At 37.3% G+C, this 20,000-nt stretch overlaps 1 pseudogene across 1 annotated transcript in view; it reads left to right on the top strand.

The window, feature by feature from the left end:
- LOC144964099 (potassium voltage-gated channel protein Shaw-like) overlaps positions 1 to 19,746 on the top strand; it is a 105,848-nt pseudogene extending 86,102 nt beyond the window's left edge. Inside the window, exons 3-7 of the transcript XR_013643744.1 lie at positions 12,835 to 12,972; positions 14,044 to 14,120; positions 15,848 to 15,935; positions 17,692 to 17,826; positions 18,978 to 19,746. The product of XR_013643744.1 is annotated as a potassium voltage-gated channel protein Shaw-like (transcript). The remainder of the gene's footprint in view (positions 1 to 12,834; positions 12,973 to 14,043; positions 14,121 to 15,847; positions 15,936 to 17,691; positions 17,827 to 18,977) is intronic.
- Positions 19,747 to 20,000: the final 254 nt, after the last annotated feature.

Below are 20,000 nucleotides of genomic sequence, written 5' to 3'. Positions count from 1 at the left end.
TTAGATTCGCATCTACAAGGTTTGTATGGGCACTTCTCGTCCAAACAGGAGCACAATATTCTGCCACACTGTAGCAAAGGGCCAGGGTTGATGTTCTGAGAAGAGTTTGCGATGCTCCCCATGTTGTTCCTGCCAGTTTTCTGAGTAGACAATTGCGTTTCCCTATCTTTCTTGCTGTACCCTCAAGAAGGGTTCTATAAGTCAGCCGTCTATCCAGTGTCACTCCGAGGTTTTTTGGATTTTGATCAGTTGGTAGTGTTGTGTCATCAATCTTGATCATCAGTTTTCGTTTTGATTCCCTGTTGTTAAGATGAAATGCAGTTGCAACTGTTTTTGTCGTATTCATTTTTAAATACCACCTGTCAAAATACCTTTTCATGGCCGTGGTGTCTTTGCTAAGCGTTGTTTCTTTATCTTCCCAGTTTCTTGATTGGTATGCTAAGGCCCAGTCATCTGCATATCCTATTTTTGTGGAAGTTGTTTGAGGCATGTCGCTTATGTAGACGTTAAATAATGCTGGTGCTAAGACTGAGCCTTGTGGTACTCCATTTTTTATTGTTCTGACTTTGCTGGTGTTGCCAGCAAGTACCACATGGAAATTTCTAGGTCCTGTCATGTATGAGAGCAATTTCAAGATTTTTCTGCATGGAATTATTTTTGCAAGTTTCAGCATCAAGCCACCAGTCCACACTGTGTCATACGCAGCAGAGAGATCATTAAACACTGTGCCTGTTTTTAATTTCTTTTCAAACCCATTTTCAATTAAGGAGGTGAGGGCAAGGACCTGCTCAGTTGTGCATCTATTTCGTTGAAACCCTGCCTGTTCAATTGGGATTATAGGATTCAAGTAAGGGGTTATTCTTGTTAATATTACTTTTTCTAGTAGTTTGTAGAGGCAACATAGTAGAGAGATGGGTCTATAGCTAGATGGCTCTGTTGCTGGTTTTCCTGGTTTGAGGATGGCTATAACTCTAGAATGTTTCCATGTTTGTGGGTATCTTCCTGTGTCAAGTATGTCAGACATTACAGCAGCTAACCAGTTCTTTGCATTGTGTCCAAGGTGTGTTATCATATCTGGATATATGCCATCGATCCCTGCTGCTTTTCCATTCTTCATACTTTTGATACCTTCATGCTACCGGATCAGCACGTTGCCGTCGTGCAGGAGCTTGCGTGCCCCAATGACCCTGAAGGTGATACCAGCTTGGATGCAATCGTGCTGGAACAGCAACAGGATAGGGACCAGACGAAGGATGATCCAACCCGGCGTTCAGACAAGGCTTGCCTTTTCCTGACCCACACTTCTGATAATGAAAAAAATAGATTAATTGATAGATAGTTAGATAGATATATAGGTGGATAGATAGATAGATAGGTAGATAGATAGATAGATAGATAGATAGATAGATAGATAGATAGATAGATAGCAGATAAATAGATAGATAGATAAATAGCAGATATATAGATAGATAGCAGATAGATAGATAGATAGATAGATAGATAGATAGATAGATAGATAGAAAATTAGGTAGTTAGATAGCTTGATAAATGAATATATATATATATATATATATATATATATATATATAGAGAGAGAGAGAGAGAGAGAGAGAGAGAGAGAAAGAGAGAGAGAGAGACAGAGAGAGATAGATAGAGAGAGAGAGAGAGATTTGACTAGATAAATAAATTTATTGGTAAATTAAATAGATATTTACATACATACATAGATAGATAGTAGATAAATAGGGAGATAAATTGATAAATAGATATATAGATATTATTGTATTTTCTCATCTCGTTTTAAGGCCCACAGTTGTTTCAGGTTTTTGCTTCCTCGGGGCTCAGAATCTAAGTGTTAAATTATGTATTGTATTAATTCATGTCTACAGAGCGCTGTAACCACAAATGTTCTAAGGCGTTGAATATAATATATCTAGACAATAGGTAACACAAAACGCAAATAATATTATTAATGCCCAAAAACATGTCTTAACAGGATTGATTTCAACTAATTTCTAAAATTACTAGCTCGGAGCGCCTTTGATTTCTTTATTTAATTTGTTCCATACTTTTTGGACCCCAACAGAGAAAAAAAAATTCCTCTAGAGATAGTTTACATATATGAGAAAATACATCTGTCGTTCAGTTTTTGATCGGAGTGGTCTAGCAGCAAATGTATACAATTGAAAGCTGGTTTTCCAAAACTCGTTAAGTCGATTTTTCTACTTTTTGAGATTTTCCATCCATGAGATAAATTGAAATATAAACTTTATTTTTGAGCATCAAATGGCACAAACATTTTCCTAGTTTTGTGTGATTTTGAAGTTTTAATATGATAAAATAATAGACCGAATGAGAAAATGTAGGGGAAAAAAATCATCAATATCTCAAAATGGGAAAAGCAGAGTTAGGGAGTTTTGGAAAACCACTCTGCAATTCAAGAATCCCGGAGAGATAAGATAAAATTTGTTAGATTGATTGAATGGTTAATCGATAGTGATTGATTGATAAATAAATACACTGATTGATAGATATCTGAACAGAAATCGGAGACTGTAAAATGACAGACGGGCTGATGGACATGGGAGATACCACTGGCAAATAGGAAGTGACCCGCTGCTTCATATTTCATGTCCACCCTCGTTAAAGCCTCCTTACGAGCTGGACAATGGATAATGAAAATTCTATGTTGCTAGAGACCCGAACTCCTTGATATGCTGGCTGTAATGTATAATGCATGTGTTTTATTCTCGGTCGTGGATTGGGTGTCATGCAAGGAATAGATGGAAGGAAGGGCAGTAAGGGGAAGGAAGTAGATGCGGGTGATAGAATGTGACGAAGTAGGCGGGGAAAGATGGGTCGAAGGATGTCAAAGTGAGGAGAGAGAGAGAGAGAGAGAGAGAGAGAGAGAGAGAGAGAGAGAGAGAGAGAGAGAGAGAGAGAGAGAGAGAGAGAGAGAGATACGTAAAACAGGAGAAAGAGACAGTGTGAATGTGTGTGTGTGTGTGTGTGTGTGTGTGTGTGTGTGCGCGCGCGCGCTTGAGAAAGATAGAGGATGTCACAAAGACAAACACATACATACATACAGACATACATATATACATATATAAATACATACATACACACATGCACACATACACACATACATACATACATACATACATACATACATACATACACATACATACATACATACATACATACATACATACATACATACATACATACATACATACATGCATGCATACATACATACACTAAAATCGACTTTAGAACAGACGGATGAACACAACGTGAAGCAAAAATAAGTTAGGATAACAGAAAAAGAGAATAATAGGTAATTGCTTCTTTTTTTAGATATAGAGGTCTAAACAAATTTTACTATCCATAATCTTTATTTTGATTGCCAGTATTACTTATATTATATTTAACAATTTGGCCAGAAAATTCGTCCTGCAATAATTATCGATCGATTTATATGACCCTCATCTTGGCAAAAACTCTCAAACCTGGGACTCCGAGGATCGATATTTGAAAGATAAGTTTTCTTGCCAAATTTTTAAATATGTGTCTTTCCAAATCACGGCAGTTAAGTGGTTAAATTCCTAAATGCACAACATCAATACTATAATGCCGTACACTCTGATAAAACAAGTATCTAAAATATTGGCCAGAAAATGACGAGATTTCTGGCCAAATTTTTAATAAGTGTTTTTACAGAGGACGGTAGTAGAGACCGTGTGTCAACACTCGCAACCGAATAGCTCTAATGATCAATTAAAATTAGGCATGCTTTTGAAATAGGCTGCCTTCAAACAGTGACAAGATATACATAATTCTCTTTGTTTTTTCTTCCTCACGCACATTAAAACATGAAAAGATCCTAATCGCAACAGGGAGAAGAGGTGTTTTCCCCTTTACTCTCGGAATAATATTTCCATATTATATTATGGGTTTAATGCAATAACTGTTAAGAAAAAAAATGAAATGCATCAAGGTTACGGGTTTCATTTTCTTACTTTAAAGAAAAATGGAGCTTTTATATAGCGCAATATCCACTAAACGTGCTCAAAGCACTTTACAAGGGATCTCTGGCCTACAGCAACAATTAACATTTATGACCGGACATGACGCCTGTTAGGCGATGTTACAAATTTTTCGGACAGAGACAACGCTGTTTACGGCCACGTAGTCATTTTACACCTGAGTACGGTGAGAGAATGTGAATAAAGAGGCTTCTCCAAACACTCAACTATGCGCTGAGCGAGGCTCGAACACAGGACCTTCCGATCCGAAAGCGAGTGTCATACCACTAGACCACGTAGCCACACAATACCATTATCATTAATTGCGAAAAAAAACATCTTAGTTCATTACGGCCGTTTTAAATAAGATCTGCGATGAGAATGCTGTCATGTATCCTGTATCTTTGGAAAATGTAAATGTTGCTGCTCGAAGCTCGAAGAAATAAAATAACAATGTGAAATTGAATGTAAGCTCCAATTTAATATACGAAAACAGATAGAATTGACGTTTTTGGAAAAAGATATCAACAGTGTAAAATAGATCAATCTTTACTGACGGATTCATTTTTTACTCAAACATAGCAACATATCGGTACGTTTTAACCCAAGAGAGCAGTCACAGAGAATTTTACTCATGTTTTACTTAATCTCTTTGACGTCTTTTCTTATTTCTCTTATAGTGAGAAGTAGTGCGGGGCGGTCCTTGGCAAACTTAAGGACCACGGTCCTACGGTCCTTGGGAAATGAAGACCGCAAGGACCGGTCCTAGGACCGGTCCTTTTCGACATTGAACATTCCTGAGAGACTGTTGGAAATTCGAACCGGTTTGACCTTTTAGAGCGTGGGATCGTTCATTCTTGAACCGTTAAAGACCGCTACACGATGAAAACCGTGGCCTACAGGAGTAAAACACACGGAGAAGTCACACTCATTTCAAATTGTAACCTAATTAGAGAAGAGGGGTGATGCCTTCTTTATTTGCTCACCGTACTTCATTGTTACTTCGATAATTTAATAAAATTTGAAATTTATCCCCATTAACGGAGATAATGGCATCGCCCAAGGCGTTGATCGAGTTGTTCGTGGCGTTGATACACACACGCAACTCCTACCCCCCCCCCCCCCCACACACACAACATTAGAGGGCAGCGAGCATTGAAGAGTAAGAGAGAGACGTGAAGTTATAATAAGAGGGGGTGGATGAGGTGATAAGAGGGGTCGATGGTGACTTTTCGCCAGATCTAACAAACTCAGCTACCCATTCATTGCTGAGTAGACAGGGATTCAGAAAAAAATCGACTGCACCCGGCACCCGGGATCGATCTCTGGCCCTTTGCGTATAAAGAGAGTGCTCTATCAACTGAGCTATCGGGGTCCCCAAATATTCTATTGGACTTTTTTAAAATTCAGACGTTATAACTGGGTTTTTTTGGAAGGAAGAAACTAATGAAACTCATATTATTTGATTAGTAAAAACACCAAACGAAATTTTAATATTATTGTATTATTTTAAATGACAACACTGCGATAGAAAGGAGTGGTGACAAGAGATGGACAAAAGAAAACAAAAAATCGGATTTGCTACTTGCTAGGTTCGACACACACACACACACACACAGACACACACACACACACACACACACACAAAATACGTGTCTCGGACACATTAAGAGGACTCTTACCAAATCCTACATTGTATGGACGTATCATAGCTCAAAAACCAACAATACAAACAGGCTGATTTTTTTAATGTATCACCTAGACATGAAAAGATTGGTGTATGCCAAATTTCAGCCCTCTGCTTCAATTTTCATGTCAACATTATTTTACTCATACATTATTGGGACGTATCACTAAGTGGACATCGCATGACCTTTGAACCTCAAGCATGTTACACAAAAACATGAAAAACAAACATAAAACAGACTTTGTAGAAATGTACTCCGGGCATCTAGATTCTTAATCTATGTGCATTGGAATATTGTATCTTTATGTTCTCATTGGTTCCATTCTGCAATCGAACCTAAACAATATGATTTGCCTATTAATGTCAGGACAAAATGATGGTACATCGTTATTTCGTGACTAAGTCATTAAGTATGAGGCTTGTAGTATTGACAATAATACAAGTCTCATAGCCTTTGGACTGAAAAGATAGCTATCTTTAAACTTCATTCTGAAATGAATTCACCATTATTTTCCTTATGGGTTGCATTATTTTACATACATTATCATAGTGGTACGTTTGAGGAATAAATGTTTCCGCTATATGACGCCATTGTTTTTTTGTTTTGTTTTTGATTGTTTGTTTGTTTGTTTGTTGTTGTTTGATTGTCTTTGTTTATTTTGTTTGTTGTTTTAAGATTAACATAGCAATAGCAGAGATTAGAAATAGCTTATGTTTCATAGCAATGATAATCATAAAGGAAATTAACATATAATTCAACATTTTATTCAACCATGCTTTAACCTAGAACACTGCCAAATTCGGCATAAACTGCATTAAAACCAAAAGATAGAAAGTCACAGTCATTCAACAATTATCTCGATCCGTGAGAAGACTACACTACAAAGTTCTTTTTCAAAAGGGCTAAGCTCTTTAAGAACGTCCTCATTGTGCTTGTCGGTATTTATTCCCAGGGTGTAGTCAGACAATTTCATCTTTGAAGCCTCCCTTTGCCTTCTTCTGTTGAATAATATTATTCGTACTAGCACCGAGTCTTTCCCATTTTTCCTTGACAATGCCTTTTGGCGCCAACATTTCCATGGTCAACTTTTCAGTTTCACTAGTGAGGTACTTCGACAGCTTTGACACATCATCTGTGAGTGGAATTGTCTTTGTGGTATTTTTCTTTTTTTCATGTAGGTTTCTTGCGGCATTGCAAGTTATTTCCTGATTCCACATAATTGTGTGAAGCTGATAATATGCATCTGTTCTCTCTTTCATAACTGTATCTCCAGTCTCAATAGTTTAGCTTTCAACAGAATGCAGCAGTGTGCCAAACTATGTCCTATTTTAGAGCAAGGTATTCCATATTGATTTGTGTCTTTAGAGTAGGCTGCCACCTCTCTTACAGCTGAGACAACATCTTTGAATCTTTCAGATTGAAGGAAGTCTGATAGTCCCAACGATTCGCAGTTAGGTGCACTCCTAAGCTTAATCAAAAGGCGGGCCAATTCTCTTAATTTATTTCGAATATGCCCGTGCCTATATTTGTCATGTCCGTTCTTTGTCGTCTGAGCCCAAGAAGTTTTATAGTTTCATCGCTCTTGGCCACGATTGAAATAGGGCCATTCCGTAAAAACACCATTATTTCATTATACAGATCGTTGTCAGATACCTGTGGTAAAAGCAACTTTCCTTGTTTAACCAATTGCTTCCGGGGTACACTTTCAGCTTTGTTTACACATTTATGCCTCCAAAGATCTTTCTTAGAGACCCAGCCCATACATCTCAAACATGGCACAAAGTTGCTTACTTGAGTTAATGTTTTTTTCCTTCTTTTGACCACCACCATGCCTGTTCCTTGCTTCAGCGTATTGATATTGTGTGCATGGTCACCATATTGCGAAGTTTGGCAAGTTCATCTTTTTTAGTTAGGGAAGTAGCATTAAGTAAAGGCACCATATCTTTTTCATTCTTGTGTTGTGATAAAAGATGACGTTTTAACTTTGCCTGCTGTTTACCACAAAAAAAACACAGAAATGCTTTTTAGAATCTCCTCTTGTGTTTGGCAGATAGCATCCCTCAATTCTATTTTGGTTCACTGTTAATTGGTTGCCTACATTTTCTTGAGAGCCTGATAAATCTGTGTACTCCTGTGATCTTGAGTCCGTAACTTTTACAGTCGCAGGTTTTTCTAAAAGACCAACTGGTAAAAATGTCGGAAAAGAGTCAGTCTAAATCACTAGAATCATGGACATAATCACTGTCATTAGGATCGTCATCAATATCAGAAAACATAATCTGTAAGTCTTTTCGCATTTCTCCAAAGACTAGATCTAGATCAGTTTGACAAGCAGTCAATGTCTGAAGATGAAGAAGGATGAAAAAAATGAATTGACGAAAAATCATGCGAGGAAAGAATAAATTACAACAGGTGGAGGAGAAGAAGAGAAATAAGAACAAGAAAAACTAGAAGAACAAGAACAAGAAAGAGTATTGAAATAAATGGATAAGGAAGCGAAGATTAAAAGAGTTACAAATCGGATTGTAAATCGGAGTGGATTATCTTATTGTAACTGAACAGACGACAGGAAGCATATCGGTGAACACCGTGTACATATAATTGAACTCCCATAATATACTATCTTATTGTAATGGAACAAAGCCCCAAACACTATAGCTCTATATAGATTGAAAACCTGACTAACCAAGAACAGTCGTATCTGGATTGTTGATTGGGAACGACGAAAGGCTGGGAGCAGTATCTAAATGATTAAAAAATAATGTTTGGTTTCTTCACAATTTGATTAGTTAAAAAGTAATTTTTTTGAAGAAATTCAGAGTCGCCATAAAAACGACGACCTCCTCCACAAATAACTTCCAGTACAGGTTGTGTTTCCAATCTTTTATAAGAGCTATGAGACGAAATGAGATTTATCCAAGAAAACAAAATAGAGGGGTCAAAGTTCAAAGGATATAATACTCATTTCTTCTCCTTTTTTTTTCTGGTATATCTAGTTGTGAATAGTGTAACTGAAGTCAATTGATTAATCCTCGTATCACCCCTTTGTCCTCCCGATCGTTATTATAGTTTTGGTACTACTAATGTACGTTTTGATTTATATATTCATGTATTTATTTTATTTCAGGCAGATAGCTGTGATCTCAAATTTTCGAATTCCTAACCTACTTACAGTACAACAGACGTTCTCTCTCTCTCTCTCTCTCTCTCTCTCTCTCTCTCTCTCTCTCTCTCTCTCTCTCTCTCTCTCTCTCTCTCTCTCTCTCTCTCTCAAAAGCCTTGGACCCTTCCCATCGATCAATCAATAAATATATCTATCTATCTATCTATCTATATGCCTGTCTATCTATCTATCTATCTGTCCGTCCATCTGTTTTCCTGTAGGTCTGTCTATCTATCTCTATTTTTCTATGAATATATCTGTTTTTCTATCTGTTTATCTATCTATTTATCTATCTATCTATATATCTATCTATCTATCTATCTATCTATCTATCTATATGTCTTTCTTTCTGTATGTCTGTCTGTCTGTCTGTCTCTCTATCTATCTATCTATCTATCTATCTATCTATCTATCTATCTATCTATCTATCTATCCATGGCTGCTTATCCCTCCTCGTTTTCTTTCGTAGAACGGGAATACCTGCTAGTTAAAGTTATTTATTATTTCTATGTATAGAGATATGAAAGAACGACAAGTGAAAAAAAAATAATTAAGAAATGCAGTAAAACTACAGTAGAAATTGTCATGTAGGCCTCAAACATAAAATATTAAAGTAAGATTGTTTATACCGCATAAACTGGACTACTGCTACGGTCCTCCATCTTTGAGTTTGAGTCTAAGAAACGAAAACAACGAGGTCCAATTTCATACACACAGCCTATACACACGTAATTAACTTTACTCTACTCTGCAGTTATCGGGACACCGCAATTTTCGGCATACACTCGCGGTGTGTAATAGAGCTGTGTATCTAAACGACAAAATCGCTCCGTTGCAAAGACCAACTCATTTCTTGGAAAAAATTTGTCAGGTGATCTAAAAACTGGCGGGAAGTCTGGTTTTGACATCAAAACATTATCAGGACGTCCACTTAACGGGGTGTGTCCACTTAACGTGAGTGTCCAAACATGAAATTGTCCCGTTAACGTAGCAAAAACACAAACACACACACACACACACACACACACACACACACATCTTTAGTAGTCACATACATTTCAAACAATAACCCATTAGAGAAGAGGGGTCATGCCTTCACCATAGATCATTGTCATTGCGATCATTTGGTGTAGTAAATTTTGAAATTTACCCCGTATAATGGAATCGTCCAAGGCGTGCGCCTCCTGTTCCCCCCATCTCACACACGAAAGGGCGGTTTGCGGAGTGGAGGTTGGTGGTCGTCTGCCTGTATGGTCGTCTGTGTCGTTTAGTGTATGGCAAAGGGGGGGGGGGGGTGGGTGCGATTAATTAAGTGGGATGGGTGGTGATTGGTGGAAGATAGGCAACCGAAGCAACGAATCGCTGGGGAAGTAGTAGGCTATGGCGCGAGACCGTAGGACCGTGGTCCTTGCAAGGACCGCCCCGCACTAGTTGATAGGGGAGGGCATCCGGGTCACCAAAAGGTCAACGATGCTTTTGGTTTTGAGAAGTCAGGTCATCGACGACTGAGAACTTCCCGACCTCCACTTAGTTCTCGATGCTTTTCTCGTCTCGAGAATCTTGGTCGTCGATGCTTCTCGTATTGAGTCCCGAGTCCCGAGTCTCGAGACTATACTGCGCGAGCGACGCACGCGTTACAAACAATGTGTACTATCTGCATTGTTCACCCCTCTCTCGTCGGCGATGATTCCAGCGAAGCTCGAGACTTTTTTGCGTCTCGATGCTTTTTTGAGTCTCGAGACTAAAAAAAGTCTCGAGCATCGCTCTAGTCATCGGTGCTTTCATTCAATACCTAGTCATTGGTATTGGGTATTGACGTTATATCATATTTTAAACAGCTAACAAAACACAAACGTCGTAAATAGATCAAAATGGTTATAGGTATCAATGTTTTATTATTATACAAAGTGAATTTATTTAATGTATTTTAAGTTTTAATACAAAAAATCCATCCAAAGCTCAGTTGAAGTGCTACTTCTCGGGAATTCCCGACTTTTCCTTGGTCATCGAGTTCGGGAAGTTTTGAGTGTTGGTGGCCGATGACTTGAGGTATCATCGAGACTTCCGCTCGACACTACTAGTTGAAAGGTGATAAGAAGTGAGGACCGCCGCCGGTCTTCCCCTCTGGGACGGTCTTCGGTTCACAGCTAAAAGACCGTCGGACCGCGGTCCAGACCGGTCTTCAGCGCGGCACTAGTGAGAAGGTTAAGTCCGTAGGTCTAGCTAAATCAAAGATGTGGAGAAATATGGTTTGAAAAACTTCGGTCTCGTTGTAAGGAGGTTAGATTCAAACCATTAACACCGTACCCTAAAAATACAACTATTTAAAGTTGGCCAGAAAATGTGTCCTTCACAACTCGATCGATTTAAACTACTCTCATCTTGGTAAAAACCTCCCCAAGTCTCAGGTTTGAGAGCTTTTGTCAAGATGAGAGTTATTTAAATCGATCGATATTTGAAGGACGACATTAAGGACGAGTTTTCTGACCAAATTTTTAAATACGTGTCTTTCCAGTGTACGCCAGTTAACTGGTTAAATATTCCACTCTTTGATATCCTGTTTACTCTAACAATGCACATTTTATCAAGAACAATTGGCCATAAAGCATTTTTTTAAATTTCAAACCTGACAATTCCAAACGGTCTCAAGTTTGAGAAATTTTGACAAATATGGCTAGTTTTATACGATTGATATTTGAAGTAAGTTTTTCTTGCCAATTTTTTTTTAATGTGTTGTCAGAGAAAGGCGTTTGACCTTTACACGAGGTCATCAGCTATTCCGTCAGCACGGAGCAAATGAATAACCCATGGCGCCTGGTGATGATCGAACAGTTGAACGTTCGACGGACATGCAAAGTGTGACTTATGACTAATTTATGTTTTTTTTTGCTTCGAATAATTTCATCGGTAGCAACACCCTTTAAAAACCATTCGTTTATCCAAAAGGTCAGTTATAGTAATAACATTAGTGGCGTCAGTAGTTGCAGTATAGTAGTAGTAGTAGTAGTAGTAGTAGTAGTAGTAGTAGTAGTAGTAGTAGTAGTAGTAGTAGTATTAGTAGTAGTAGTATTAGTAGTAGTAGTAGTAGTAGTAGTAGTAGTAGTAGTAGTAGTGTAGTAGTAGTTAGTAGTAGTAGTAGTTAGTAGTGTAGTAGTAGTAGTAGTTATAGTAGTAGTAGTAGTAGTAGTAGTAGTATAGTAGTAGTAGTAGTAGTAGTAGTAGTATAGTGTAGTAGTAGTATAGTAGTAGTAGTAGTAGTAGAGTAGTAGTAGTAGTAGTAGTAGTAGTAGTAGTAGTAGTAGTAGTAGTAGTATGTGTAGTAGTAGTAGTAGTAGTAGTAGTATAGTAGTAGTGTAGTAGTAGTTAGTAGTAGTAGTAGTAGTAGTAGTAAGTAGTAGTGTAGTAGTAGTAGTGGTGGTGGTGGTGTGGGGGTGGTGGGGTGGTGGTAGTAAACTAGTATGGTTGCAGTAGTTGTTGGAGATGTGGTTGCAGTAATGGTGAAGAAGAAGAAGAAGAAGAAGAAGAAGAAGAAGAAGAAGAAGAAGAAGAAGAAGAAGAAGAAGAAGAAGAGGAGGAGGAGGAGGAGGAGGAGAGAGAGGAGGAGGAGGAGGATTAGAAGTTGGTGGAAGAAGAGACAGAGGAGTAGGAGGACGAAAAAGAGGAGGAGAAAGAGAACAGGAAGAAGAGGAAGTAAAGAGGAAGCGAAGGAGTAGAAATAGGGGATGATAAAAAAAGACAATGAAGAAGAAGACAAATACAAAAGAAAAAGAAGAATGAAGTGGAGGAGGGATGGTGGCAGCGGAGGAGGAGAGGGGTTGAGGAGGCGAAAAAAGAGAGGTTGGATATGGAAGAGGAAGGTGAGATGGAAGAATAGGTGGAAGAGAAGAAGGAAGATGAGAACGAATTCTTATTTATGATCATTCACATGATTATGAATTATTCAAAATTTTACTTTCAGATGTATGGTGTGACATCATTCCTTTTTGTGGTGACCTCCATCGCAGGATTCTGTCTGGAGACGTTACCAGAGCTACGGCCCAAGTTCCTTAACATAACGACGCAATGTGAGGGCCAGAAACCGGGAGAGTACGGACAGGTTGGAGTCTCACATCATAATTATAACAGTGCATGTTTAGCATTTTACAATTCTTTTTCGTCCTCTTCCAAAGCCTTCGTGTTGGGGACAAGCGCTGCGCCGCGCCATGTTGTAAGCGCTTAAAGAACACATACACGCACAAATTTTTGTCCATGATGATCTGGGATGAGGATGGGTAAAGAATATCGTAGCGAAATCCCAGCCTGTATGGGTAAATTGGGACAGCGTGGCTCAGTGGATGGTCTTTGTTTTGTACACGAAAGGTACCGAGTTCGACTACCCATCGCCCTGTGTGGCTTTGAGAAGTCACCTAGCTTTAACTCACTTTGTGGATCTGAACTGCTGCTGACGCCTGGGTTTTTCCAGTCGTCCTTTGGAACAGATCCTAAAGACAAATTCCCCCTTAATAATAATAATAATAATAATAATAATAATAATTATATAATAATAATAATAATAATAATAATAATAATAATAATAATAATAATAATAATAATAATAATAATAATAATAATAATAATAATAATAATAATAATAATAAAGTAGTTCTTCAGAACCAGTGAGCCCATGTACCCGGAGTTTATCTCGGTTTCTATAGCGTGAAACGGAGTAGCAATTGTTTGTATCCTTTGGATAGGACGCTATTCTATTGCAAAGTACTTTCCGCCAAATGCAACAGACTCAGCTACCCATTCATTGCTGGGTGGACACGGGGTTCAGAAAAAAATCTCGACTTCACCCGGGATAAATAATAATAATAATAATAATAATAATAATAATAATAATAATAATAATAATAATAATAATAATAATAATAATAATAATAATAATAATAATAATAATAATAATAATAATAATAATAATAATAATAATGCATTCATGAACACACATCAAATTAATGTATATTTCAGCTATCCCTTAACTTACATATTAGTTGGAATGTTTTGATCATTTGCACAAACCTGTGATTTTAAAGATAGAGGTATTGCATTTTAACAAAAAAATAGATATATCCATTCTTCTTAACTTATTGAAAATGATCTGTGCCTAATATGTTCTAACTTTTTACAGGTGATGACATCACACGAAGCCTTAAACATTTTGGATATCATATGTACAGTTTTCTTTACTCTTGAGCTAATTCTCAGGTACGGTTATTGCAATAGGTATATATATATATATATATATATATATATATTATATATATATATATATATATATATGTGTGTGTGTGTGTGTGTGTGTGTGTGTGTGTGTGTGGGTGTGTGTGTCTGTGTATGTAACGCTTAATGGTATCAAGTTTACAATAACAATTTGTGACGTAAGATTATCAAGCGTTGAATTTCACTAAAATTCGATTCTTTAAAAAGAAGTAATATGTAAACATTTTTGAAAATGTCTTTTATTCAAACATGACGAAATAGAACTCGATACAGGGGTAGATTAAAAGCTTCGAACTTTGTTACCTACGCCACTCGCAAGCTGGTGCAGCAATTGGGAACACGTCCGGAATTCCAAAAAGCAAGAGTGCTATACTATTATCACCTCACTTTCATTAGACAATCTGTAAGCTTTTGTAAATATCACGTCAAAACCCAATTAAATTTGGGATCACGCACACCATATGACGTCAACGTAAGGTTAGAAATGTGTACCTAATAACGTATAATTTTTTACTGAATGCTGTGTACATATCACAAGATATTCATCCATATTCTATTGATAATTAGCTGATCATGAGATTTTTAACGAGTTTGTGTGTTTTGAGAATTGAATTTATTTGTTAATCGTGATATATTTTTGTGGCACCAGTACTAATAGAAAATGGCCAAGACAACCAATTCTCGCCACAAAACACGATGAGGCAACACTAAAGACAGATGAGAGATGTTAGACTCATTCGATTTTAGTGATTCATTTATCGTGTTTTGTTGATGAAAGGGAAACCCGAAACGTCCTCATTATCTCTTCGTTGAAGCTTCCATTCGAATTCCCATTGCTATTTATTTCTTCATTCGAGTCATGGGACAAATTTAACGATATTGAAATCCACTGAGTGTATCCAATTTGGTTTTTCAGTGGGAAACTACTAAATCCAGACTGCAAACTGTCACGATATTTTTGTTGTACACTCGGCCCCGCACTCCGTATGTGATAGAGACGCAACGCCATTAACCATTAATGGATCTTTTTTAATCTTTTGTAGAAACATACTTCTTTTATTTTAAAATTGGCCAGTAATTTGTACAAAAATAGTAGCCAGTCAGGAACGTAGTATGATGCAGACCACGAAGTTTTTAAAAGTTTTTTTGTTTTGTTTTGTTTTTTTTTTAAATAAAAAGTCACTCAATTTTACGACATTCAGCACGCCAACTGACTTTAAAAGAAAAAGAATATTATTTTGATCAATCCACCGTTCCTGTTACCAAACATACAAACATGCTCTTTTATAAACTCGAGCAGATTCATATGTGCGGCTATGTGGTCTTGTGGTCTACTCGGTTTCGGATCGGAAGGTCCTGGTTTGGTGCATAGTTGAGTCTTTGGAAAACAAACTCTTTAATCTTAATCTCTCACCGTAATCAGGTGTAAAATGAGTACCTGGACGTAAACAGCATTGCGTATGTCGGAAAAATTATAATAATATCTCCTAACAGGCGTCATGTCTTGTTCTACATGCTACGTGTTGCTGTTGATCAGGGACTCTTTACAAGTTCTTTGATCACGTTTAGTGGCTATCGCGCTATATAAAAGCTCAAGGTGATTTTTTAAATGATGGATGCAGTACATATAGATTGATTATTTTCAATAACAAAACAACCCCAACAAAAACGTATTTTGGATTACCATAAATTTCATATTTATATTCCATCAGGTTTAGTTTTGCTCCTGACAAGATCAAGTTTGTCAAGTCTTTGATGAACATCATAGATCTTCTAGCTTTAGTGCCTCTATATGTTCAAGTAAGTATATAAAAAAGTAGTCCTTCAGAGCCGTAAGGCCCATGGATCCGGGGGGTTTTCTGTAGCGTGAAACGGATAATATCAATTGCTTGCTACCCTTTAGATAGGACGCTAGTCTATCGCAAAGTTCTTTCCGCCAGATCTGACAGACTTAGCTTCCCATTTACTGTTGGGTGGACAGGCGGTCGGAAAAAAGTCTCGGCTGCACCTGGTTCCTTTACGTATGAAAGGAGTGCTCTACTAAATGAGCTATCGAGATCCCTTGTAAGTATAGATAGGGGTAGGTAATGGGTAGCTCTAACACATTTCATGCAATAAGGAGATAGGGGTAGGTAATGGGTAGCTCTAACACATTTCATGCAATAAGGAGATAGGGGTAGGTAATGGGTAGCTCTAACACATTTCATGCAATAAGGAGATAGGGGTAGGTAATGGGTAGCTCTAACACATTTCATGCAATAAGGAGATAGGGGTAGGTAATGGGTAGCTCTAACACATTTCATGCAATAAGGAGATAGGGGTAGGTAAGGGTAGCTCTAACACATTTCATGCAATAAGGAAATAGGGGTATGTAATGGGTAGCTCTAACACATTTCATGCAATAAGGAGATAGGGGTAAGTAATAGGTAGCTCTAACACATTTCATGCAATAAGGAGATAGGGGTAGGTAATGGGTAGCTCTAACACATTTCATGCAATAAGGAGATAGGGGTAGGTAATGGGTAGCTCTAACACATTTCATGCAATAAGGAGATAGGGCTAGGTAATGGGTAGCTCTAACACATTTCATGCAATAAGGAGATTTTTTTTTCGAGCGCAAAACCAAATCCTCTTACAGTTAAGATAGTTGTGGTACCAAAGTTGTGACAATACAATTAATTGCTTTCTTTACTTATTTATAATGATCGCATTCTAACATGTGCATTGTATTATTACGCCACAGAGTTACGGTCAATAGAGAAAATAGTACCCAATGTACATCTTGTATTGGGATATATTTTGTATCTCTATGCTTGTTATGCCAGTCAATGATTTGATGGCAAATCTGTCTCACTTTAAAAAGTACCAGATTCAAAGGTGAGGCAGTGTTATTGAACTGTGATTTTTAAGAAATGTTGAGCTGGTAAAAGAAGACATAAAACAATATTTCAGACCACGCTGAACATCTTCATGGTGTTACATCTTTCATACTGTGGATGTATTCTGAACCAAGTATGAAACTAATAATAATGATGATAATAAGAATAATCATGATGATAATAAGAATAATCATGATGATAATGATGATGACGTTGATAATGCTACTAATGATAATGATAATAATAATAATAATAATAATAATAATAATAATAATAATAATAATAATAATAATAATAATAATAAATTATAATATCAATGATGATGATGATGATGATGATGGCGACGATGACGACGAGGACGACGATGATGATGATGATGATGATGATGATGATGATGATGATGATGATGATGATGATGATGATGATGATGATGTTATAGTAGTAATATGGCGTGGCACTATTCAGTATCTGATACTGAATAGCTACTTCGGTATAGTAAAATACGAACTGATTCTTCCACTTAAATATTTTCCATCTATCTTTCTATCTGACTTCCATTTTCATCCAAATAAATATATGCTGAGTGGGTTGAATTGAACCTCGGAAGTGTTTAGACTTTTATATGACAGGTTGAATCCGCAGACAATTTGAATTTTTATGTTTTTCAACTTTTTCAGGTGATTTTTACTAAATCTGACAACATGCAAGCTTGCTACTTAAATGAACGGTTTGTCATCGAGATAATGTTTATCCTTCGAATCATCAGAATGTTCAGGATCTTTCATTTAGTAAAACATTATCAAGCATTAAAGGTAATAAATTGTTATGTTTTGTGCTTTCGGATCGGAAGGTCCTGAATTCTAGCCTCGCCCGGCGCATAGTTGTGTCATTGGAAAAGGCTATCTACTTACATTCTCTCATCTTACCCAGTTGTAAAATGTTTACTTGGCCGTGAACAGTATTGTCTCTATCGGAAAAAAATTGTAATATCGCCTAACAGGCGTCGTGTCTCGTTCTACCTGTTATGTGTTGCTGTTGATCAGGAGCCCTTTGTAAAGCGCTTTGAAACACGTTTAGTGGGCATGCGCTATATAGGCTTAAAAGCTCAAGTTTGTTTTGTTTTGTTTGTTTTGTTTTTTTTTTTGTTTTTTTTTTTTTTTGTTTTGTTTTCTACATAAACTCACACACACACATATTGATGATCAAAAAATTACGTATATTTATAATGCCTTTAAGATGGTGAAATGACGATGTTGATAGTGACTTTATCACAATATTATCTCAAGAAAGTGGTTTTAAAAATGGAACAATCCTTGGAAGATCTGATCACTCTCTCTCTCTCTCTCTCTCTCTCTCTCTCTCTCTCTCTCTCTCTCTCTCTCTCTCTCTCTCTCACTCTCTCTCTCTCTCTCTCTCTCTCTCCTCTCTCTCCTCTCCCTCTTTGATGATGATGATGATGATGATGATATTAAATAAATAAATAAATAAAATTCCCTTTATTCATCCCATAGGGGATAGCAAATTGAGCTAGGGCGAGTTGACTTGTTCAAGGCCTCACAGCGCAGCGGCGGGTGATCGAACTCCGTACCTGCGGGTACGAAGCAAAGACCGTACTGCTGAGCCACGCTGTCCGCTCAATAATAATAATAGTAATAATAATAATAATAATAATAATAATAATAATAATAATAATAATAATAATAATAATAATAATAATAATAATAATAATAATAATAATAATAATAATAATATTATATAACAATATAACAATGATGATGATGATGGATGAGGACGGACGATGATGAGACAAGATGATGATGAGATTAGAGAGAGGAGGAGGAGAGGATGATTATATGTTCGAAGACAACGTCATGTGAGGGATTATGATGATGATCATCATCATGATGACGATGAATTTTGCATTTTATAAACTGCTTACCAAACTTTACTTTCATTTCTAAAGGTGTTGGTTTACGCCATCAAGGCAAGTATTCAAGAACTCATGATGCTCTTCATTTTCCTCCTAATCGGATCTCATATTCTCCACTATGATATACTACGCAGAAAGAAAAAACGCCACCGAAGGAGGTGACAAGTTTTCTACGATACCCATGGGTTTCTGGTGGAGCATCATTACCATGACAACCGTCGGTTATGGTGACGTATATCCGACAACGCCAATTGGCTACGTCGTTGGCACTGCTTGCTCAGTGAGTGGCGTACTCATGGTTGCTCTTACCATTCCCGTCATTTCTAATAACTTTACACTTTTCTATCGCCACGTCCAATCACGAGGGGATGTGCCTCGCAAAAGTGACAGTTCCAGACCCAATTCTCGATCTTCCTCTGCGGAGTTTGAACGTTCATTCGCGCAAAAGTCTTCCCACGAGTCTAGCAGCATGGCATATATGAACGGTCATGTATCAAACTACAGCAAATACCGTAGACATTCCTCACAAATGCCCATCGCACGGTGGTCACAGGCTGATTCCACGGCAAGCGTTTCCATGCCCAAATCCGTTTCTGAGCAAACTTTCAACAAAAACAGATCTTTTAGAGCATACTCTGATGATGGTGTTATGTACAAAGGAGAAACCATCGTGTAAATAAAGAATGAAATTAGTAAACTGATGTCAGGCTTTTGTGGTAATTTGTGAATTATATCAACATTTACTGCACTAACCCCATTCTACTTCAAATAGTTTGCAATATTCTTATCTCTTTCAAAGAAGAGATCTACGGGTTGGAAAGGTTGAGAGTGTAAATTTGTGTTCGACTGAGATACTTTGCTTGGCAAAGTGTTTCCATGGTTGCGGATATTGCTTTGAAATTAGAAAAGGCGAATATAGTTGCATTCTGTTGGGTGACACAATTCAACTGTCACAATAATATGTGTTAGACTGAACGTCCACCTAGTCTGCATCAGACACTAACGGTAACAGGATTCTGACAGACAGTTTTAAACATAGCGTAAGAAACTACCATT

The sequence above is a fragment of the Berghia stephanieae genome, chromosome 1, assembly GCF_034508935.2.
Source record: "Berghia stephanieae isolate SIO BIC M18660-M18661 chromosome 1, UCSD_Bste_1.3, whole genome shotgun sequence".
In the NCBI taxonomy this organism is placed as follows: domain Eukaryota; kingdom Metazoa; phylum Mollusca; class Gastropoda; order Nudibranchia; family Aeolidiidae; genus Berghia; species Berghia stephanieae.
The sequence above is the reverse complement of the archived record's forward strand: the minus strand, read 5'-3'. Positions and strand labels throughout refer to the sequence as shown.